This window comes from Pyxicephalus adspersus, chromosome 3 (genome assembly GCF_032062135.1).
Source record: "Pyxicephalus adspersus chromosome 3, UCB_Pads_2.0, whole genome shotgun sequence".
Classification (NCBI taxonomy): Eukaryota; Metazoa; Chordata; class Amphibia; order Anura; family Pyxicephalidae; genus Pyxicephalus; species Pyxicephalus adspersus.
Genome location: NC_092860.1, coordinates 71,126,269 through 71,151,516, shown reverse-complemented (window position 1 = coordinate 71,151,516; position 25,248 = coordinate 71,126,269). Strand labels below are relative to the sequence as shown.

General features: G+C 35.1%; 1 protein-coding gene across 1 annotated transcript in view; it reads left to right on the top strand.

Moving 5' to 3' along the window:
• Positions 1 to 10,280: 10,280 nt before the first annotated feature.
• Positions 10,281 to 25,248, top strand: part of PDE4C (phosphodiesterase 4C) — a 254,317-nt gene continuing 239,349 nt past the window's right edge. The window contains exon 1 of the mRNA XM_072405136.1: positions 10,281 to 10,356. The gene's annotated coding sequence lies outside the window, so the exon portion shown is untranslated. The remainder of the gene's footprint in view (positions 10,357 to 25,248) is intronic.

The window sequence follows — 25,248 nt, the reverse complement described above, 5'->3', positions numbered from 1 at the left end:
TGTGGGAGATGCTGTTCAGAATTATTCTTCCATCAAGCTGGTTAATACCTGAAAGAAATAATTGTTCTGCTGTAAATCTAAGAACAGGACAGGCGTTAAGTGCCTAGGCCTCCTTTGCCAATAATATTTAGCTGCAGGGAAAAGGTCACAAGGTATCACTGCCTTCAAATTAATGAGGTAGAAAATGTCATAATGGTTATTCCCCTTTGGCTGTAACTGCTACCTACTGTAATACTGATTTAGGAAAATATATATTTTTTTCTTTCTGAGATTTATTACTCTCTTCAAGAGAAAAGTCCAATCCAAAAAAAAAAAGGTCCAGTAAACTATACAAATTTGCTGTATTAATTACAGTTACAGTTGAACTATGCACAAGTAAACTGCCAACAATATGGATTTGTGTTTAAGCAATCTCACCATTTACAGACCTTTTTTTTACACTTCACTGACAAGCAGGTGACACCCCTTATGTTGGTTCATATTTGCATCTAATAATCTCAGCTTTTATTTTCTAAACCATTTATCAGTGATAAAAATCGGCATTACTACAGTTCCTTCGCTCAGTGCAATGATGTACATAAGGGAAACAGTCCATTCAGGATACAGCTAGATGGGGGGCAGAAGCACTCGGGCACAAGGATGGATGGTCCTGGAGGCAGCATTTTGCAAATTTTTGTAAAGTAAAAAATTGTACCTTTTGTTATATGGGTATGTCCATTTTGGGTTACAAATGTGAAACTGTATACAATTCTTGAACATATATATATAGTATATTATATGTTATTTCAAAGTAACTAATCTGTTCTCTCAGTCCTCCTTAAATTTGTTTCCATTCGTCCAGGCTCTAAAAAACGGTAATTTTAAACCCATATAACACATTGGTATTTCCTGGATGTATTTCAATGAAAAGTATACAGTAATTACATATTCCAAAGAGAAATCAATTAGGTTTCACCTTTTCTATTATTCAGTCTTCAACAGTTTGCAAGCACTCAATATCTAATTTTTTGCAATTCTTTTGCTGTCTTCAACTTGCTGTTTGCATACATACTTGTGCAATAACTGCAAATCAGTAACAGAAAAAATTGAAGAATATTTTTTTGGGGGGTTAGAACAAAAGAAAAGGAATGAAGTTTACAGGGGTTTACAAGCCAGTACATAGCATAGGTGCCAAAAACAAAGAACAAAAAACAATCCTAACATTTGCAAACACGACATACATCAGGGGCAGAGGAGTACATAACATTCAGGATCAATAGGAGCCATATTCTTCTAAACATATATTAGTGCAATGAAATTATCAAACAATGCTAGTAAAGATAAGTATTATAAATTAAAATACAAAATCCAACTGGAAAATAACTGAAGAGCCAAGTATCCAATCCAAGGTCCAAGGTAGCATCAAATTTGAGAGCTGAGAGTACAGGTTAACATATAATTAGTCCAATTCAAATTAGGTGTACAAAGAGTTAGCATACACAGAAAAGAGCACATTTAGAAGTCTTAAGAATCTGGAAATTAAATTAAAGCAATTACATTTAAAATGTGGCCCTAGAGTTGCTCCAATGAACAAAGCCTCCAGATGAAGACCATGGAACCTAATTGTAAACATCCCTGGAAGAATAGGAGAAAAACCTGAGGGTTAAACTTCACCACCCTTTCTGGCACTAAATTTGTTCTAAGAAGAGTTTTTTTTAATTTGCTTTAATTAGAGACATATTCTAAAGACAAAAAGAAAATAAGAAAACCACAAAAGTTTCTTGGGACTTTTCAGGCATTTATAAAGACTGACTATATTGAGACTTTGTTAAGGACCATAAAATACACTTTTTTTAACAATCAATAAAATAGCTAAAACACTTTTCACTGTATAAGTCTTACTTCTTGGTGTTAACATGTTCTACGCATTTCACGGAACACATTGGTAATGGACTAAGAAATATTAATGCACTGTTTTAGTAGGAGATGTGATATTTGGATTTTGTGTCATTGGTTTTTAAGGCATGCGGTTCTTATTATTAATATTATGAATATGCGCCCGCATTCGTTTTGAAAATAAATTATGTGTGCTAAAGATATGGAGTTGAGGAACAAAATATATTAATATTGAATTTGGTCTATTTTTGGAGAAATGTAACTGTGACTCTGCTGTTACATCCTCGGCCCTGTCATACTTACCATTCCGTGAAAGGACCACCTCGCTGTCTGTAAAACCACTGTAGATATGTAAGTGCCTATGTGTTTATAAGAAATTATGTTTTGAATTTTAAGAATGTACCTAAATGGATTTAAATGAATATACATATGTATATGTATTTATATTATAAATGAATTATTTTGTTATTCTAGGTGTTTCTCACTGTTCCTGATGAAGCAGTTGTGTACCCTTTTTTTGGAAAGTAAAAAATTTTCAAGTTTGGGTCTTTAATTATACTGATTTAGGGTACAACCATTTTTTATGTGTAGTGCCCATTATAATCCCTTCGCTACCACACACTGACCTTTCACAAGTTCCAAAGTTGTGGGGTACGCTGTCACTGGGGTCGGTACTGTAGGGTGTTGAAATTTAGGGTCTATCTCTGAGGTTTGCACTTGAGGGATTTACTGAGGGGGTATATCTCAACAAAGTCTGCCACTAAGAAACTGTGTCACTGAGGGGTCTTTTACTATCCCTCAAAGGCTGCAGCATATATGTACAGTAAAACTGTGGATTGACCCTGACTTTATTTAACTTGACCCCTTTAAACCATGCACAATATTCAGCACTATATCCCTTCATATAGCTGTTGAGTTGAGAGCGTGCATCAACCTTCCTAATAACTTCCTCTTAGATCACTGTTTTGTGGGCTGTAAAATGAGTTAGCAAGTTAGTGGGATACCCTTCTTCTATGTCGCAGAAATTCTTTATCTTGCTTTCTGACTATTACCTGTCTGTGGTCATATTTACCTAATCTTTGGTTAGGCAGTGACAAAGTTGGTGTCTGGACTAGGTCAAATGATATTTTTTATTATTGTATTTATCAATATCGCATTATAACTGACATATTTTCCACAATATAGTTTTATTAAAGGCTATATAAATGCTAAAATAAATGTTACATTACATAGGCCAGGGGCCTCATTAGCCTTTGGCAGGGCAGGCTGTTACATGGGAACTGATTTTTCAAAATCTGTGTTCTAAAGAGAACATATTAGCACCGTGGAGTGCATGTGAACGTGACTAGAGTTTTATGTAGCAAGACTGTGTGAACATTTTTGAATATGTATTGTTAACATTAGTTTACTTTCGTGCTGCTCATTCAATGCTAGCAGACACAACCAGATTGGGTTCTTTGTGCAGCAAACCCTTTCATCTTAGCAACATGCTGAAAAGCAGAATCAGCACCTTCTCCCCCTTCCTATTTGGGAGGAAATTTACAGAAATTGTTTCTTCGAAATGAAATCAAACAGGAGCCAAAAGGGGTGTAATCTCAGTTAAACATCTGTCAAATGACAGCATATGTAAGGAAACCAAATGTTATGAGACATTTTATAAACAGATATTCGGGATCTGAAAAACTTGGAATCTCTCTACTACGTGAATCATTAAATAACACTGCAAACTTGTTTATATTCTTGTCTTCAGCTTCTTATCTTGCTTTGTCCACCAGATAAATGATGATCTTAGTCAAAACAGAAACTTTTTTTTGTCTGTTAAGAATGCTGATATCAAAGCAGGACACAAATCCTCAGATTGCATGCCAAACAGTGTTACTTTGAAACAAGTATATGCTGGTACACTTTACATGACAAAATGAATAGTTGCAGAAAGAAAAAAAGAATCAGGAACAGAAATACAAATGATTGTTTTTACAGGATCATAGAAAGTACAAAATGCAGATCTAAAATGTTACCAAGAGTTACAAAATGCATATGGCAGCAGACCTGGAACTCTCAACTGAAGTGGAACAGACAAATTGATATAAAGAGCTTAGATGTCTAAATAATTTTCACACTGTTTATGGTAAGGATTTTTTTTTGATACACCATTTAAAAAAAAATACTCTGCCTATATTATGATTATTAGCTGAACACAGTAAAATGTAAAAAACAAAACTTGTTTTGTTGTTTGCTTATTTCCTTAAACTTATATTTTAAACAAGCTGCAGACTGTCAGTTTGAGCTGTCTCTTTGCTTCTCTTTTGACAGCTGAAGCCAACAGATTTGTTAGCAAATAATTAACTATCATGTAATCACTCAGAACAGTAAGCTGCAATGTAGTCTTAGAACTGGGGCTGCACACCTCTACTCCTAAAACAGAATGAACATACAGTAAAGGTCCCAGTATTCAGCAAAAAATTTAGATTGCTCTTGCTGAACTCCTTTAATATGTTAGTCCCTAGCTGTCCAGTTGACCATACAATAAAACATTTATGCAGATTAAGAATTATTATTTTAGATGCTACATATAAATTCTGGGATTGTGATGTAGGGTGGCTATGGCCATGCAATAGCAAACAAGCAAAAGTAATAAACTAAAACACCCTTTACAGTTGTGACTCCTATCACAGGTCACATACCTAGCATTTTGTATGCATTGTAATAACCCTTTGTATTTCCTTCTGTCCAAGTTTCCTTCATATTTTTTAGTGATATTTTCAAATGCTTGACTATTTCAATGCTTGCTTCAACTGCAATGATAATGAATAGTGAAGCCCAGTACCAAATGCTTTCTGCTGTACTGTTGTTAAAAAAGAATTTAAAATGTTTGTACGTCACATATAACATTTAAATATTGAATTGAATTAATAAAAATGCAGTAAACCATAGCACTCAATCAGAGTTTGTTTTTTCCTGGTCCGATTTTTGCAAAATAAGCTCTGGTTATGTGCTGTCATCACTGCACATATGATGTTGCCCTCTTAAAAACAAACAGACCAATAATTCTCAAACTAAACTATAAATATCTGGGCGGGTGGAATCGTGTATCCGGCTTCATCTTGGATGCGGATATCATGTTATAAGATATTAGGTCATTGTACATTTATTAATGTTTTAACAGCCTTACCCATTGAAGCCTTCATATTTTGGCTTGAGTGCTCTTCTCATTTATTACACTTCCATGATTGGATGGCAGTACTTTTTGCCTTGTACTACCGCCTTCCAGACTTAAATAGCAGTGGAACTATATTTATTCATTCTAGTACTTATCACATTTTTGTATATAAATGTTTCCTGATGAAGCCGATTCATACCTGGGAAATGCGTTGAAGCATAAATAATTGATATCCTCATTCACTGTAGGTCCTATCATGGGATATATATGTTGAATAGTTTGGTGCATTGCTGTTTGTAATATATTGGGACATTTCTTTATTTATTTAATTCCCTTAAAAGTCCCAACAAATAAGTCTTCCTTTCGTTTGTACTACCGCTACTTTCTACTTTTCTGTCTGTTGATAAAGGTTGATAGAGTTTTATTAATTGTTTCTATGGAGGTTTATTAAATTAGCTTGGGACTTGAATCCTAGTGACGCTGTTCTGTAAGAGTGTAGGCTTATAAGATATGGTGGTTTTTAAGAAAGTTCATAATAATTGATGGAAAATTGTAAGATGAGATAAGCTAACAACCATTAATAAAGGCTGTGGCCAATAAATACCACTAAGTGTGTGAGTTAATTAGTTATGGTAGTTTCTCATATGTTTAGTCAATAATAATACAGGCTATATTCCCATTAGGAACTGCACAAATCATACAGCAGTGAAAAAATGGCCTGCAACAGAACAGTTTTAATCATTATGAAATTGGTGTAAGCAGTGTATGCCTAATTTCTATTTTTAATATTGGCATAAAGAGGTGCAGTAAATGTGAATGATGTAATTTAATGGGGTAAGGTGCACCAGTGTGGAGCTTATATAGCCACATCAGCCATTGTTCCAAAAAAAAATATATAGGAGCCAAACAATACATAAAATTAAGGTAGTTAATGGAATTAAAGTACTTCAGATTTTAAGAGAACATTACCTCTTATTATAAAAATGTCAATGCTTGCAGTTCTTGCAGTGCTTAAATCTCTGGTGAAGTGGGAACTGCCTATAAACTACTGAAGCTTTCCAGCACACTTACAACTCTGTGTATGTTATATGTTATTGTGTTAACACAATGTTATATGTGTTATTGTGGGCAGCATGGTGGCTCAGAGGTTAGCACTCTGGCCTCTACAGCACTAGGTCCCAGGTTTGAACCCCTGCCAGGGCACTATCAGCCCATGTTTGTATGAGATTCCTCTGGATACTCCAGTTTCCTCCTACATTCTAAAAACATGCAGTTAGGTTAATTGGCTTCCACCTAAAATTGACCATAGACTGTTTTAAAGACATTTAAGAAACAGCTAGTGACATAACTATGGACTTTGTAAAGCACTACGTAATATGTCAGTGCTATATAAATACTGCAGCTTATTTTAGATCTTTACCATCTGAGTTACATAACATTCTTAAAAATAACATTTTTAATAGGCATGAAATGTAGATAAACCAACAAATAGACTTTTTTTGGGTGTCTAGTCATTATATGCTGGATTCTCTATTTGGTTTCTCTATTTTATCTAAGGAACTCCGCAGTTGCCTCAATTTCTATTGGTTTCTTGGCTGTACCATTGACTAATGCTTTTCTTTTGCAGAAACTGAGTTTTTTTGTGGATGACCTCCTACAGGCATGATTCAGTCATATTCTTTCAGTTTTCAAATGTATTTTGATTTAATGAATCTCCAAAGGGCTGTCCCGTGTTAAGGATTAAATTCTGATTATTTAAGTAATTTTCTGCATTTTGAAAGGATGTTACACTTTCTACCAGTTAGCTATTTTTTAGAGGTCTATAAATGAATGTGGACTTTTTACTACCTTTAACAAAAAAGATGTGCACTACTATCAAAAAAACATTTTGAGCTACAGTAAGAGACTTTGCCCATGCCTATGTCATCTGTCTGCTGCAGACAGAAGCATTTCCTTAATTTCCTCTACTTCAGTGGGTGATCATTTAGACTGGAGCATTAAAATGTAGAAAGTCAAGGTAAAATGCAGCAGTGTTATATTCTGTGTCACACATTAGTGAACACAGCCAAGAACTGTACTAGGGTTAGGGAGTACATGACTATGTCATCTCTAATCCAGCATTTTAGCGAAGTAATTGCTGGGTGATGCCTGGACAAAAAGTGGCTCCATCCTTTCGAAAAAGGAAAAGCATAATGAAGACATAAACACAGGATGAAAACATAATCAGGAGGGGATGTGTTATGTTTGATAAGTAATTATTACTTATGTAGCTTACATTTACATATAGCTTAATGAACATGTAAATCCCAACTGAATGACATTTAGTTTCCTAAAGCAATATGTAAAAATATTATTGCCTTGTTTTTACTGAATAAAATACTTGTTTTCAGGTGTTTTTATTACATGGCAATGTTCTTAATCTATTGCAGCTTTTTTGCAGCTACATCCTATCTACATGCTGCATTGCATTTCTCAAGGCGAGCTGGTGGGAGGTGACACCTGTAAAACATGCCTACTCAATATATGTCAGACATCTAACATGTATTGGAGGTAAAATGTAGAGAACGATATAATAAGAAACCACCCCCAACATTTTGATGCAAGAGTGCTTTTTTTTTTTTTATAATCGACTTAACAATTAGATTTGATTTTTTAACACTTATATGAGATTTTAGTATGAATACAAACAAAACAAAAAAAACAACTAATGCTTGGTCCAGTTAGACTTAAAAGCAACAGCTGGCAAACATCTATATAGAAAGACTTCCCAACTGTATAGATCACTGTTTCTTGACCTTTGTAACATAGGGTAACCCTATTGAAATAACTTTCAGGTCCTCAGGGAACCCCTGCAAACAAAGACATATCAACCCATGTATAGATTTACTACATATGCGAGGATGCAACCACTTGCAGAGCCTGCATAAAGCTGTATTGACTGTAGATGTGATAATTTAGTTATCAATTGCCTACTGTACACTACGGTTAATTAACAACTGACAACTGTACACATGTTACAGAATAAAAGACAATCACCAGAACTAATCTATCTAGGTAGATTGCACCCAGGAATCATTGGGGATCATCATCTTTTGTCATTGCTTTTAACAAATGAATTTCTAATGATATGTCTGTAATCGCCTGTTTTAATCGATGTCTGATGTTTTTTGCCAAGGCACTGAGGATAATTTTGACATTTTTTTAAATCACTGTTTGCACCTTTATTTTATCTTTCATTGCATTTCAGAAATGCTGATTTCCCCCAGTATGTTTTAGCCACTTCCTGTGTGCATGCACTGTTCAGTGTTGTCTACACATCATTGCTCCTGACTAGCTTCCTGATAGTGACAACAATGGACAATGCCTGCACAGTGTTTGTCAGCAGGTCCACTTGTAGCTTTAATAGGTCCACAAGTGACAGGGGGACAATGCAGAACCACAACTAAGGAACATTAGCAGACATAAAGACTCCCCTTCCACTAATAAATGCTTTAACATGGACTTTCATGGCAGTATCTCCTTGTATGGTTTAAAGAAATCTACAGATATATAGTGAATAAAACACATAAGTTTTATTTTAAAGCTTAGTTTTGATTTGAGTTTAGATCCACTTAAAGTGAAATTAAACTTAAACATTGGAAAATTGAAAGTAGGCATGGTATATTTCCTCCAGAGTATAATACACTGGCCTGCCTGTCTGCAAAGTTCTCATACACTGTTGCACATGCGCAGTTGAGTGTACATTCTCAGAATATGTTGCTGGAACCAATTAATTCTTGTGTGTATCAAGATGGTCAATCTGGAACCTGAGAAGACCATGTAAAGTCAGTGCCAGTGAGGGAAAGAGGGGAGGTGAGTTTAGTTCAGCTTTAAAGAGCAACAAAACCTGCAATGCCTATCTGCCCCTGTTCCCCTAGGGTTGTCCCAATCTTCAATCTTGACAGATGCCACAAGCAATCAGGCAGATAGAAGGAATTATTGCAGAAAGGACATCATCTGACCCTTTTCACAATATTGACCTGCCTGTTGGTAGATTTGTAAAAGTGGAGCTTTCCAGCATATTCTAGCAAACACCTGTGTCCACTTACCATCCTATTTTTTTTTTAAATAAACTCAACAAACAAGGTAAGACATAAAACACAAAAAGGTGTCAGCAGAGGCTATGTTGCTTTAAACTGTGTGCATGTTGCAGGATTTTTGTGGACTCGACTTAACAGTGTGCTGGCTCAAAAACAAAAAAACCTAAAAACCTATAAACCAAAAATCATATTCCATATTTCAAGTTATCCTGTTTAAAGTACACCATTTGCAGTGTTTAAAAACATCATAGAGGATATATTTCTAATACAAACACTGACAGTTTTTATTTTTGTATTTCACTAAAGGCCTTTTCAGACCATTGATGTCTGTATATCAGACCCACGTCTGCTTTGTGGTTGGAAGAGGCAAACTGCACCGTGGACAAGATGTAGCTGTAGGGTGCAGCTCTTCAATCCACAACTGTGCAGCCAAACACTTGTTGTGTTTAGAAAACAAACCCCAATTTATTTCATACATGTTCAAAAAAAGGGTCCTATTTATTGAATGAGAGAGGTTAGATTGTGTTTGAGCCAACGGCAGACTGATGAAGTTGTTGTGAGGCGGTTACAGCGGCAATATTAATAAAGGGTTGGAGTGAGTGGTTCAGTAACATGCAAACAACTGTTTTTAAAGAACCAGTACTGCAATGTGTGTGGTTGCAAGGTCCTGCAGATCTGAACCTGCCCTATAAAAAGGCTACAGCATATGTCAGCCCCATGTTGCACCTTTTCTTCACTTCCTGTGTGCTCAAACTGTCACCAGGAGTAAAAACATAGAAACAAAAAGGCAGCAGTGGTAATAGAACATTCATTTCTTTATCACTCCCTCACACAGTTGAACAAAAGGAACCATAACACAAGGAAGACATAGCTTCCCTGTCCTCACATAGGTCATGTCTGCTGTATAAGTAAATACTATCTCATTCAGGATTATGATAGACTGATTGTTGGTGTTTTAGGATTGTAACAACATAGCCTCTGCTGTACTTTATGAAAAGTAACTATGAGACTGCACAGCACTGAGAGGATTGTATGTACACAAACTGCTTCTTGCCTGTTGCAGTGCTGAGGAGGAAGAGCTCAGGGACTGTGGGCAGGAGCAGCTCTACACTCCAGACAACTTTCCCCTCACTTCAAGCTGTAAAGCCTGACCTGCCTGCTGCACAAAAGACTTGTACTATGCCTTATCACAGCTAGAATAATACTGGGGACATGCACTGATAATCACACATTGCTGCTGGGGTGAGTACCTTACCTTTCCATCTCCATGTATGAAAAGTCTTTTCCCACTGAACACAGAGAAGCAGTGGAATATCTGATCTCTGACTGGTATCTCCATATACAAAGTTACCATACTTCAATATAGGATCAGTAGTTGTGCAGTTTATGTTTTCTCCTAAGTAGTCTTTGTGATTTCTGCTGCTCAAGACCTGGTTTAAAGGTTTGTCCTTGAAAATGTAAATATTCTTGATTTTCAATAACTATTAGTAGCTGCTGCTATTCTGTGTTTTTATTAAATAACAACACAGTATTTTTTATTATAAGGTAATATTGTGTGTGGCTGTCATGGAGCAAGCTATTTATCCCTGGGTTTTATTTCAAATGGTGAAAGTCATGTAATATTGTGCAGCTTGTGTTTTCAACACTTATTGTTCATGGATTTCTATAAAGAGAAAAATAATTGAGATAATGGGGGTTTAAGCAGCCTGGAACTCAAAGCATGTATTCAAAGTATTATATGGGTTATATACACATACAATAACCCATTTAATATGACGAAGAGATGCCACAATTCTGGACTTTGAGCCACATTAACTGAATTAATTATTACGTTGTGGATCCTGACATTAAAGCTGACTACACATGTCCAATAATTGTGGTTGGAAAGGATCTTTCATGATCCTTTCCATTGACTAAGGACTCCATGATGCATAAATGAGTGCTGTACATACAGCACCGTTCGCTCTATGGGGAAGGGGAGAATGACGGAGCGGCATCCTGCTCTGCGCTCTCCCCTCTTCACTTTCATTACAATTTTTTGTGGTCAATCGTCTGCAGATCCGCCAGGATGGTCGTTCGGACGACGGGCGCTGTACACACGCCAGATTCTCGTCAGATATCGGTCCTGGGCCGATTATTGAACGAGAAGCATTGGGTGTGTGTATGTAGGTTTATACTGAAGATTCAAGCAACATCACGCCACAGTACACAGTTGCTGTAGTATTTAATCAGTTGACCTAGATATGAATTAGTTTGTACTTTTCCCACCATCCATCTAAAATTCACCAGTACCTGTCCACAGCAGGACTTATAACTGACCTTCAAGCTGACCTGACCTGATTTGGAAAACTGAATTGGCCAAAGAGCTTCTCCCTGCAAAAGAGAGAGTAAATATGTGTTAATGTAAATATTTATTAATCCTATTGCCTCCATTTCTGAAAGTCTCTTTGTTTGGTGGTCAATTGAGCTGCTATGCTTAATCGGGACCAGGAAATTGACACTTCCAGAAATGTCAGCATCTGAACAGATTTTGTTAAAGATTATTCCCCAGACGGACCAGTGGAAAAGGTAAGTATTTGCTCTTCGTTCATAGGGAGAATATTTGGTCATTGTTTTTTTTTGACATCTTCAAGTATATTTATTGTACAGTGATCACTCCAAGTATATTTATTGTACAGTGCTGTGTAATATGTTGGCACTTTATAAATACAAATATAATAATAATTATAAAGTAGATGATACAATATAGTATAGTATAACCTGTCATGTAGCTAAGCACTTGGGTGAGGTTTTGATGGAGGAAACTTTTTTGTGACTTTTCAAAATTAATGAGGCTGAACCTAATTCACTGAGTCAATGCCCTGTAACAAGTGAGCAGTCAGTGTGCATCCATCAAGACCTACTGGAAGAGGTGTTTAGCTTTGTAAACAAGTTCATTAAAATGGTATTTCTTTTAGTGATAGTAGTTTATAAATATGGCAAAATTTTAAATATGATTATAGAGGTGGCGAGTTTAATGATCAATGACTACTAATTTGCTTTTGCTCATCGTCATCCCAAAGTGAATGTGCATTATATGAGAGTAAAATCCAGTTATAGCTAGCAACACAAAACAAGAATGCTCTAAAGGGTCAGGCAAAAAGATTTACTTGCATTCAGTGAAATCTTGAGCTTGGTCCTATATCAGTCTGCTTTTGGAAAGGAAAAGGAGAATGATCTGTATACTTCTCACATTTGAAACAACAATAGCTTGATTTACTAAGGGGAAATCTGTAACATGGAAACCTGTCTTTGAAGATAATGGATACACTTGCAATGTGAGTAATTCAGTAGTGTATGTGTGTGTGTGGATGCACTGTAAATACTGTGCGGATACAATTATGATGTTTGACTTGTACTGTGCACTCATTAATGTGATGGCATAGAGTTTATGGGGTAGTAAATTGGGACCAATAAACTGGGAACAGTTTGATTGGTGATCTCTTTGAGGAGGGTATTCTAGGTATGAGTTGTTATGATTTTATGTAATTTTTATTAATACTATTTCAATAACAGCAATAGTACAGTAAAATTTAAAATGTTATCAATGCAATATTTATTTTATTTTATTTTTTGTAAAATCATTAGAGTAAAGGGAACCAAGTAGCTTTCAAAATCTTACTCTTTGTCCTTGTTTTTGGATAACTGTCTGGGACAGAAATTTTTGCATACTTTGAAATTTTTTTTGGAAAGGCTTTGCTATCATTACCACACTAATTGTACTTTCGCCACACTACTCGCCTTTCTTCCCATTATTGCTAGACATAAACTTATCTGAACTCTGATATGAGCAAGTAGTTTTTTGTGGGACTATAATGTCTGGACTATAAGAGCCTGTAATTGATTGGAAGATTGAAGAGGGAGTTGTAACCAAGTAAAACGTTGATGATAGGCCAAAAGACAAAATAGGACAGAATAGGACAAAACAAAATGTTAACACAGCTGAATATGTAGCCCTGATCACAACCAGTTGCTAAGTGGTAAAAGTTGGAGCTGGCAGGATGAAAAAGAGAACCCAAATGGTGCCTCATCAGAGTACGGACTGGTAATAAGAAATGGAGAATCCTTTAGGGGTCATACCAATATGTGAATAGACATAGACACCATTGTGTTTTCTCTTGTGCAGATATACCCAGCTCAGTACATATCCTGTGTGCATGTGCTCTTGGAATTGCAGTATATTAGGAGTTAATTAAGTTTGGCAAATTAAAATACCATTATATATGTTATTATGCTAGTGTAAAGTAGGGATGATATTTGGTTATAGGTCAAATCTGAATTTACACTGTATTTCCAGGATTTAAATACAATCAAGATCTATGAATTCCTTATGCCTTCCACACCCTGTGGCCCTGGAAATAATCAGATGACTAGGGGCAACCATAGTGTTATTGTGTAGTTGCTGGTTTAGTGAGAGGACAGGAACAGATGACAGATTTTAAAGGGATAAATGAGGTGGATCACTTTAAGTGTATGTCCGGGCAAAAGTTTTTTTTTTTTTTTTTTATAGTTTTTGAAAGACCAGGCAGGAAAGACCTAAACTCTTATCAGGTTATTTTTACTATGAGCACTTCACTAAAACTTTACTTTCACTTTCTGCCTTGAAGATAAAACAGGAAAAGGGAAAAAGTTCTCCAAAGTGAACAAAGTTAGTATCCTAGAGAGCTGCTCCCAAATCAGGCATTCTACTGAAGGTCTGGCAATCAACAACTCCAAGAGTGGCTTCTTCATTGGGCTCTTTCATAGCCACCTGTCTCAGCCACAGGCAGCAGTCAAAGTCATCTTCTAAAACTGATGGTTAGTGATTATGTAGGCTGAAGGGCTGACACTGACACATTTAGGATCAAGGTTCTCATGGACTCTAGGTAACTAGGATGGACTGCTAGCCGAGCTTTACAAGCTTGAGCTGCTGGTTTTCCACCTCTGCAATTGTTATGTCAGAATGGGTCTTCGGAGTAGCAAGAGGAATTGTGATTGACAAATGCATCTGCTTGTTCCCATTATAGTGGTCTGACTCACTTTTAATAAAGTAAACCAAACTTAATATAAAGGGACATCCCATATCCATTGAAGATGCCACTAATTTTTCAGCCTGTTCACTGGTAACAACAAATATTTAAATCTGTTTATTGTCTGTTCGGTTGACCAGACCTATTGTCAAAGCTACCACTGCTGCTACAAGGATTTAAGTGGAAATAAAGTTTGCTTTAGGTGAAACTAAAAATGAACAGATTGTCAGGATATGCCGGCTACCAGGACTAAATTTAGCCCAGCTGCTTGTGCATTATACATGCGTCCATTGAAATCAATGGGGGTGTTTACAAGCAGTTATAGTTGTTTAAAAATAAGAGAGAGAGAGAAGAGTGGGTAACTCCTAATACTTTGTGAGTATATTGTTTGCATACCCCAGGGGTAATATATAAAAATAACAAAAACAAAGAAAAAAGACTGGGGTTTTGAGTGGTAAAACTTAAAAATATATTTAGTATGAATGCTTGCATACCATATAAGTGGGGTAATACAATATTTACAATGAAAACAATGTAAGCTTGGCTCTCCTATGTGAAAACACAATGGAGAATGCCAGGTAAACTACACAAAAGCCACCTGACTAGTTCTTATTTATAGGAATGGTAATTGTCTCAATTCCAACGTGTTTCGGGCTTCCTCAGGGAACATGTAGAGACTTTTCAAAAAACTGTATTATAAAGCAAAGTTGAAGGTTTAAGCAATCACATAAAATGTACAAGATTGGAGAATACATCATATTATAAAAATAATACAGTTGATGATATATTCACAATCACCAATGTTTAAAGCATATAACGAATATTAGTGATGATAGATATTACTAAGAATTAGTATGGTGGCTTTTAGTTTACCTGGCATTCTCCTTTGTGTTTTCACATAGGAGAGCCAACTCTACATTGTTTTCATTGTAAATATTGTATTACCTCACTTTTATGGTATATAAGCATTCATACTAAATACATTTTGAAGTTTAGCCACTCAAAACCCTAGTCTTTTCTCTTTGTTTTTGTTATTTTTGTTCCATGGAAATAAAAGCACTTATTGTCGTTTATAAGCATTTATAAATACTTCCCTCAACTTTCATATTTTGTTTAAACACTATCTTTTAAATGCTTGTATAAATGCCCATAAACGTGTTCAAAGGCAGTATGGGTGTTTGGAAAAACAGTCAATGTACACTTAGCCTTATTTATGTCTGTGGAAGTTTCATTCAAAAAATACTTTTACATACATTAAAGAAATTAAGTATTTTGGGGCTACCACCAAAGATATTCTTTTGTGACCCACTGTCATTGTACACTTTCTTATACACCTCCACTGGGACCCACTATAAAAATTTTAAAACTATAACTGATAAAAGTTAATAATAAAAATGCTCCTTCTTTTGTTTTGACTTAAAAAAGCTAAATAATTTTGTACCAATAAAGTAAACTTGATTAAAAAGAAACAGAACAGATATGTATGAATCTCTTGGATTATAAACTCTTTTGGTCATGATCCTCTCCCCCTCCTGTGTCATTGTTTGTGTCTTTCTGTCATTTGCTGTCCCTTTTAAATATATGCTGCATAATATGCTGGCACTTTATTAATTAAAGTTTATTATTATTAATAATAATATTATTATTAATAATAAAATTAATAATAATAATGTCTTCAGTATCTTTAGTGTTTTTAAGGAAGACACATTTAGGGACTGACATTCTTCCAATATGGGGGCCTCTGAAAGGTGTGTACATGTTGATCCCAGTTTCTAGAAATGTATTCAGATCACTGGCCTCCACATACAGTATTTTTAGTGATTAATTAGCTTTCAGTTTAATCATTAGCTCAATCCATTTTGTATCTGTCTAAAGAGCTTTTAGGATTCTTCAAGATGTACTTACTGTTATTACTCTTATGAGGTTAGAAACAGGCTGTCAGTCACATCTCTGTACGTGCTGTCACTATGGTACAATTTAAAAACAAATTTTAATTTTTTACTTATATGTCAACTTTAAGTCTATAAAAGTATACTGTAATTCATAGTGTGATATGTATATACCGATTAGCTTAGCCATTGATATTCAGTACTTTAGATGTGATTGGTAAAGATGATACAAATTCTCTGTCAAAAAAAGATCAAAACTAAGGGGGGAGATTTGTGTACTTTTGTAATTTCTATGTTATATGTTATTTAAAGCTGAACTCTAGACACATAATAAAATACACAAATTACCACTATTCTGCATTTATTGACATAATCTACTTAACCTCTTACAGTCCTTGTACATCATAGCTTAAGTTTGAGAGGAGAAGCAGTACAAGAAGACAATCAGGTCATGTGCTAACAATGAAGATACTAATAAGAGTAGAAAGCAAAATGTCTGAAAAATCAGCTCAACGCTGTGCTGCTTCTCCTTTCACTGTTTAATCACAGACTGGTGCAGGCCCTGAGAAAGTGTATTAAATTATGCTGGCCATTTAATGTCAGGAGAACCATAATTTGAAGATACCTGTTGAAATAAGGGAGATAAAATGGAAAGGGGGAAATGAGGAGAGGGTTGTGTTCCATAAGAAGTGAGGTAGGCAAGGCTGAATCACACATCCCCTATTCATTTTATATTTGCACAATATACTATCACAAACTACAGGTTCAAACATTCATATAGAACCTCCTCTAAAAAATATGTGTGCTCTGTATGGGTAATTTAGGTGCCTAGATTGCACTGAATATTGGGCATGGATTGAAGGAGCATGCCTGGTTATATGTGGGAGTTTCAAAGATACAAATAAAAGTTAATTTAAAAAAAAAAACAGAATATAAAAAGAGTGAATTGTTTCAAATTCAAACAAGAACTTCACCGACATTAGTTGTTTTACATCCATATTTGTTTATGAATTGTTACTGCAATATTCATATGATTTTGTATGTATAATAATATCAATATTAAATTCCTTACAAACAAGTTGGAAACTACATAGAAACCAGCTATGGGAATAAAACCTTAGTTAGGACTATGTACCACAGTATAGAGTCCAATGGGAATGGGGGATGTGAAAATAACACAATGGTATTTGTATAAAAGAAAAAAATATTAAACAAACACTGTTGCTCAGAGCATAACTACCCAGGTTGTTACTGTTTTTATGCTTTCTGCACTCTCTCTGCCAGAACTATGCAGAGGCCGTTAGACAGGAATATGCCTGACTGCGCTGGCATAGGTCAGGAGCCAGGTACAAGAAGGAGTGTTCCAGAACTCAGCTTCCTTCTCTGTCAAAAGATTTGTCATTCTCTTGCAGTTCTTGCAGTCCAGGCCCCTTTCGTCAGCATTGCCAGAGCTACTTATGAGACAATAAGTCTGATTTATTAAAGCTCTCCAAGGCTGGAGAGTATACACTTTCATCAGTAAAGCTGGGTGATCCAGCAAACCTGGAATGGATCTGGTCCAGGATTCTAAGCAAAGAGCAAGAAATCCTCTATAGGTTTGCTGGATCACCCAGCTTCACTGATGAAAGTGTATGCTCTCCAGCCTTGAAGAGCTTTAATAAATCAGGCCCAATGAAGAAATCAGCGCTGTGCAGATGAACTTATCCTTCTGCTTCCCTTTTATATTTACACATATTGCAGTTTTGTGCAATGCAATAGAGCCATGAGTACTACCACTTGCTCAGGATCATAAGAAACTGTTACAAAGAAAATTTTATCTCCTTGTACAGTATTTTAAAAATGTACATTTAATGTCTTTATAATGAGCACATACATGGATTAATTCGTGTTTTAATTGACATGAAAGCTTTCGGAAAGAGTAGGGTTATTTTTTGTAATTTTGTTGGTTTGCTTAGATTACCGGAAGCAGTTTGTAAAATAGTTCTTTATAAAATAGTGACTCAAATTTAATAAAACCTAGCTGCTGTACAAAAGAAGACCTGTTTGACATATACTGTATGTTTATAATGTTCTGGTTTGAGAAATATTTTCTACCCAGAGTGGAAGAACCATGGCAGCTTTTATTATGCAAAAGAATTCGACCACCAAGTGTTCATTTTGTTGTAACAAATATTTATTAGTTTCTTCGGTAGAGCAGATGTGGGGAATGCTATGTGTCTTCCCTATGACACTGCACGTCACACTAAGTTTTAGTGAGGGAAGCTGAGTGGAAACATTTTTTTTTTAAGTGAAACTTTTTTTGAATTACTAGTTAACATGTTGGAAAGGAATATCTTGGAAGAAATGACATCCCTTTTTACATGAAAAGCGTGAAATGATCAAAACCATATTTTGTCTTAGTAAATATTTGTGTCTAAATGGTATAGTTACTAATGAGCCTTGGTGCCCAAACACGGCAACACTGCAGGGGGCTGTTTAAATGGAGCTTCACAGTTGCTATCAACAAATAGGCTGCCAGCACTGGATTGTATTGCTATGGTTAGGCGATTTGAGAGGGGCACATGGAAGAGTAATGTTTAGCAGCCACTGTTATTGTTTTTATGTTGTTCAGTAGTATTACTAGTGTAGCCATGCTTGGACAGCAATACTGTCACCCTCTAGAGAGCATAGTGGATAGAGTAATGGATTTACATAAACAGCTAATTCTTTGTAATAAGTTACAGCAACAATATGAATCCTTTATGATACAATTTTTTATTGAATGAAAGGTGACCACTGTAATCACCCCAGTGTAAACAAATTGTCTCCACCTTATGATACTAAAAAACTGACTTACTTACAGAATTAAAGGGTATTAAAGCTATTCTAGGGTAGATGCCCACGGGTCTTGTTTTCCTGCATTTGACATGAGTCCAAATCACTTTTACTTTGTTGAGCATTTCATAGGTAGCATTTGACTTTCTTTGCATTGTGTTTCTGTGAACACAAAGCAGGTCAAATGCCTTTTCTTTTCAATTGCTGCTTGTTATTTACAGGCAAGCATTGGCATTTGATAATGTATTGAAATAAAAAATGTATTTGCAATTAAGACGTAAATGCACCTGCAAATCAAAAGCGAATCAATATTAACCCTCAAAATTTATATGTAACAAAAATTTAGCAACACTTATGTTATAAAAAGTAATTTAGTGTTTATATATTCAAAATTCGTGACATAATAGTTTTTACGAATATATTTGAGATTTTAGTGAGAATGAGAATTAATATGTATATATACTTATTGAAACTTAATATAGCCCGATATTTGGTTAAACAGACATTATTTTTAGTCAGCAGCTCACAATTTTTAGGGATGGTATAAATGACTTTTTTTTATTTCATTACTTGCAGAATATTTGATAATCTTTGTTAAATTTAAATTAGATAACTGTGCCATCTAATCAAGATGACCCACACATTTGGTTCTATGTCTTTTCTACAGAAAGTAATGATTCTGGAATAAGTTGGCAGCACTAGTAAGCATTTTATTAGTTGGGATGTATAGTACTTTTATTATTTGTTTCATCAACTCTGTACAATCTCCCAATGTCATGTGCAGCCCCACATGACGAGATGCTGGGTAATATACCCAATTAATGCCAGACTTTTGAACATAATTAGTGGTGGTTATTAAGAACATGTCATACACAAGTCTATATGTATGTCAGAGCTTTACAAAGGGGTTTCGAGTAGATGAAGAAAATATGATCTGGTATGAAAAACCTTTTACACAAGGGGCTCCACCAACCCTAATGGGACCTGGGAATAGGTGGAGTCTTTTGCCATTTCTCCTTCACTTGTGACATGTTACAATATGGCAGTGGTTGACTATATGGTTAGGTTTGGTGTTGCTGACAATTATAAGAAGAGAAGTGTGTTCCCCTTACTAGAGTTTTACAGTGAAGGTTGAGCCACCTCTTTATTTAGTCTAAATTTAACATTCAAATCAAAGGAGGGAAAGAAAGAGGTTTTGGGCTCGCAGATAGTTTTGAGAAACAAAATTATTGTATTTTAATACATTTAGTAAAGTAAACAAGTTCAGACAGATCTATACCTCATAACTGTTTGACACTTCACAGTATATGGATAACATTGTACATACGTATATTTAAGGAATACAAAAAAGGGTGATGAAGAAGACCATGCTTAAAGTGTAATAAATCCAACGCGTTTCGCCACGAATGGGCTTCCTCAGGGATAAGATAATAAACAAGCTTAACGGTCTGTATATATACATAGGGATTGAATAATGAAAAAGAAAATTGAAATAAATACATTGTTTACACAGCAAGATCAATATTATTTATAGGTATGTCAAAAGGATTTTTTCAGCGTAATATCATTCACACAAACTATGACATTGTTTACACAGCAAAATCAATAATATATATAGCTATGTCAAAAGGATTTTTTTTCAGAACAAATATTCTTTGACATACCTATATATATTATTGATTTTGCTCTGTAAACAATGTCATAGTTTGTGTGAATGATATTACACTGAAAAAAATCCTTTTTTTAATAAAGAGCTAATTGCACCAATGCTTTGTCCTTATGAAATCAAAATATCAGTATATAATGTATAAGTAGCCATATCTTTTTTTTTTTTTGGAACTTTATTTTAATTATTTAATTTATAAACATATATATATTTTTAAATGGTTACATTTTCCTTGGTGCTTAATGCAGCATGGTTTTTAAAATGCAGTACAGAAGTTATTGGCTGGCTAAATGCTATTCTGTCCTGCAGAAGTTAAAAAAAAACAAAGCTGCAATAACATGGAACTGGCACAATTCCAGATGGAAGTGGACCTTATGCTACTGCCTTCCTTCAGACTCTGTTTAGACAACTAAATAAGGACTTCTTCATATCTAGCAAAGTTTTACGGATGTACCGTTTCTGAAATTTGTATATTTTAGTACTGTACATTCTAAAAATATAAGACAAATATACCTAAAAATTGTAACTGCAGTGTTACATGGTTCTTTGATATTTCTTTTGATCAGGCACACCTCCACTATTACCTCTAAATATTGAGGAGCTTACACAGTATTGTACACTGTGTGTTCAACAACATAATGAGCTTTTTTCCAACATCTCTTCAATGATACACAGCAGGGAAAATAAGTATTGAAAACATCTGCGTTTTTCAGTAAATATATTTCTAATGGAGCTATTGACATGAATCTTACATCAGACATCAGTAACAACCCAAGTAATTCACATATACAAAGAAATCAAACAAATAGTCCATAAAATATGTTATGTATAGCAAAGTGGAATGACACAGGGAATGAGTATTGAACAGAAAGAAAAAGATGTGCAAAAAAGGCATGGAAAGCCATAAAACCTGCTGAAATCTGTAAGTATTTGGAATATAGTATCAAACCTAATAATATTAGCTGGTTTATTCCTAATTTTTGGTCTATACAAAGGTTTCTCATTACCAAGGTTTCACACAAGAAGCATATATATATATAAATATATATATATATATATATATATATATATATATACATACATATTTATACTTCTGTGTGTGTGTATATATATATATATATATATATATATATATACATACAATCATGTCTGCAGAGATGAAGACAGGGGGAAAAGCTAAACACCCAATGAAAACTATAATTCCAAAGGCATGGCAAAATAATAATTAAAAGCTTTTTGGGACAGTTAAATTATTTGTTTATAGACCCTCTTTTTGTTAACTCATTTTATGGCATTATTCTCTTCTGGTTTGGCTTTAACCCAAAATACAACAAAGTGTTAGTAATGAAAAATATGGTTAAACATAGCTGTTGTCAAACTGTGGATAAAAAACATGCTTACTGTATACTGTATTTATATATAGTTTTGGTTGTCAGCCTAGAGTCATGCTCAAGATCCATAACAGCCTATAATAGGCAAAAGAATGAGTCCACCAAATAAGTTAGAACAAATATTTTTATTTTTTTTTATTTTTGGTACAGCAGATGTAGAAAATGTTATTTCCTTTCTCTAGAATGCTGCACATCACACTTAGTTATAATGTGAACAGCTGGGTAAAAATATGTTTTAAAATAGTTGGCAATATGTTGTTGTGAAATGAGTGGCAGAAATATCTTGAGGGAAAATATTGTGCATTGTTTTTTTAAAGCATATATGTAATCTTGTAATTGCCCATGGTGATGGAGTTTGGTTCCCATCCTAGGACAGCAGTAAGGAGCAGTTTAAGTTAAATGGCTACTACCAAAATAGAGGTTATCAGCTCTTGTTTGGATCACTTAAGCGACTCTGAGAGTGCTGTGAAAATGAATATTGCATAAAAGCAGGTGTTATTTTTGTGTTTGTGCTGTGTAGTGGTCAAATCATTAAACCTGAACTCTACCTAGAAATACAAGTCACTAATATGTGCATAATAATAAATGGATTGTGGATAAATGAATGGAAGTGGTGTAATTATCTGAAACTGACCTGTTGTTAGACCCTTGGTGTCTATGTATATCTGTGTTGGAATGTGAGCTGATAAGAAGAAAAAGCAGGGTCATACAGGTGAGCTCATCACTAAGATTGATTGATTTAAATGTCCTGGTATAGTCTGGGGCAGAACAGAAGGACCTGCTCCAAAATTAAGCAGATCCAACTCTAGATTGATGCTGAACATTGGTAAATAAAATTAAGATTTTTCATAGTAAGAGACCAGTGCATTAAAATTTTGCATCTATTCTTTTATACAAGGTGCACAATGAACTTTTGTAGGCACATTGATAGATCGTCTGCTATTCCAAGGGCACACTGATGGTGTCAGTCAAACTGCCTGGAAGCTGTGGATTATGGAAATGGGAGGTCAATGGCGAGCCAGGTGTTTTCTAAGAGAATATGGTTCTAGAGCGTATAAGATTAACATTTTAACATAAAACTGATGGAATAATTGAGTCCAAAATATGTGGCAATCCATACAGTTGATGGTGGACCACTTAAAGTAAAATGTTTTACTAAAGGTATGGTGAAAAATAATTAAAAAAAAAAAAGTTTCTCAAGCTACTTTTATATAGTTTGTTGTATACTTGTTATCTGGTTTTTCTCCCCCCCCCCCCCCCCTCACAAAATGTATATTAGGTCTGTTAGGGAACAGTTACAGATTTGTTTTATTTTTAGTGCATATCCCATGGGTCATGGACAGAATATAAATAGTATCCTGGTGTTCTCAGTATGTTGTCTGTGTGTGTGATTGTCAGCCCAACAGACAAAAACAGAAATAAGGGTAGAAGCCTAGACCTAAATGCTGTTTTTCAGGTATGTCTGAAGAATGGTGTTCAGTGTAAAATAAAGAAAACTTGGAATTAACACTGTGGAGCTTTTAATGACTGTGTTGTCATAGTACATGTTGAAAGACTATAGTTTTAAACAAATAGTTTACATTTACACTAGTGACATATTGCAGTTAAAGTATGCTGTTTACCCAACAGTTTTTCTTCTGTCTTTGGGAAGGGTTTTCTTTGTATACCTCATTTATTTTATTGTATAGCTATCACACCAAGGTGTCATTCATTTATCAAACCCAATGAGCTGTACAATCATGGCTAAAATTTTGCCATTTTTGATGTTTTAATCAAGCAATAAGCAAGCAAGAGGTTAGAAACATATGAAAGAATTGACACATTAACATTTTATTTATATACCGTGTTGTGTACAGTAGTCACCATTTTGTGGGGAAAAGGCCAGCCTTCCTATCATATTAAAGATTCAGTCCCCTGGTAAGCAGAAGCATTATTAGCCAAACTGTCAAAGTTTGATTCGATTTAGGTCTGTGTGAAACTTGAATTTTATTTTGGCCGTGTACTTACATTTAATTAAATAGGGGAACCCTGGGCATGCCTAGCACGACAGCTTTACCACCATGTCCTGGGTTCAGTTGTGGGGACTTCCCAGAGCAACAGCAAGATCCCAATAGGAAAAACAGTGCAAGTAATTTTTAGGCCTCGGGGAGAAAGGTGACCACCAATTAGGATTTAACAGCACTAACCATGACCAGCACCATCATGACCACATTGGAAGTTGTTATTTTAGTCACTAACACAAATGTACTGTACTTGATTTTTTTCCTTTTATCCACAAACATGGTTACTGAGAGTTAATATTGCAGCAACTCCCACCAATGATGGGGGTTGGTATACTGACCACTGACACCATGCTAGGCATTTTTATTTTGTACACTGATGACAATATGGAAGTTTTGTTTGTGGCCACTGACTTCCCTGCCAAGGGTTAATGTGCTCACTGGCTTCAGTGCTGGGTTTTGATTCTGTCCATTGACACCAATGTGGAAATTTTGTGGCCACTGACTTCCCTGCCAAGGGTTAATATTGTGCTCACTGGCTTCAGTGCTGGGTTTTGATTGTGTCCACTGACACCAATGTGGAAATTTTACTTGTGTCCAAAAACAATCAAGTATACTATTTTTGCCACTGACACCCATGATGGAACTTTTCTCCCACTTTCAATTTAGTGATTGTTGCAGTACTCTTAAAAAATAGACACAGTACTGAAAGTTTTAGTTGTTCAGGCTGTCTAACTTGCAATGCACCTCAGAAAAGGATTATGTTCTACTATTGTGGGGCATAAAGGTGTTGGGGGCTGCAGTAAAGGCTTTCGATAATTTGCAGGTTCACAGTTGTTCTTGTTTAAATTCTGAAGCCTCAGTTATCCACCTGTTTGTACTTTTAAACTACAAAAACTTGTTTTACTGTACTAAACATTTTATCCAAATAATTTTAAAATCAGGTGCGCCCATACTTTAAAAAAAGAGCCATTCAAACTGTTTGGGGTTTGAAATGTGGTTAGTAGAAGTAAAAATGTCTCTGCCTTGGTGGTCTGTAGAAGTGATAAATGCCCCTGTCTCAGTGATCAATAGGAGTTAAAAAATGTCACTGCATTGGTGATCAGGTTAGGTAAAAAAAATGCCACTGCACCAGTAGTCAGTAGGATTAAATAATGTCCTTGCATCAGTGGGAAAAAGAAAAGGACACCCCATCACAGTAATTGGTGTCAGTGATAAAGTATTTCCAACATTTCCAAATAATTCCAACCTCACCCTCCATTAACATCCCCTAGTGTCAATATTGCTGTTTACCGCCAAAATCTCAAAAAAGTTCCCACAAGACCC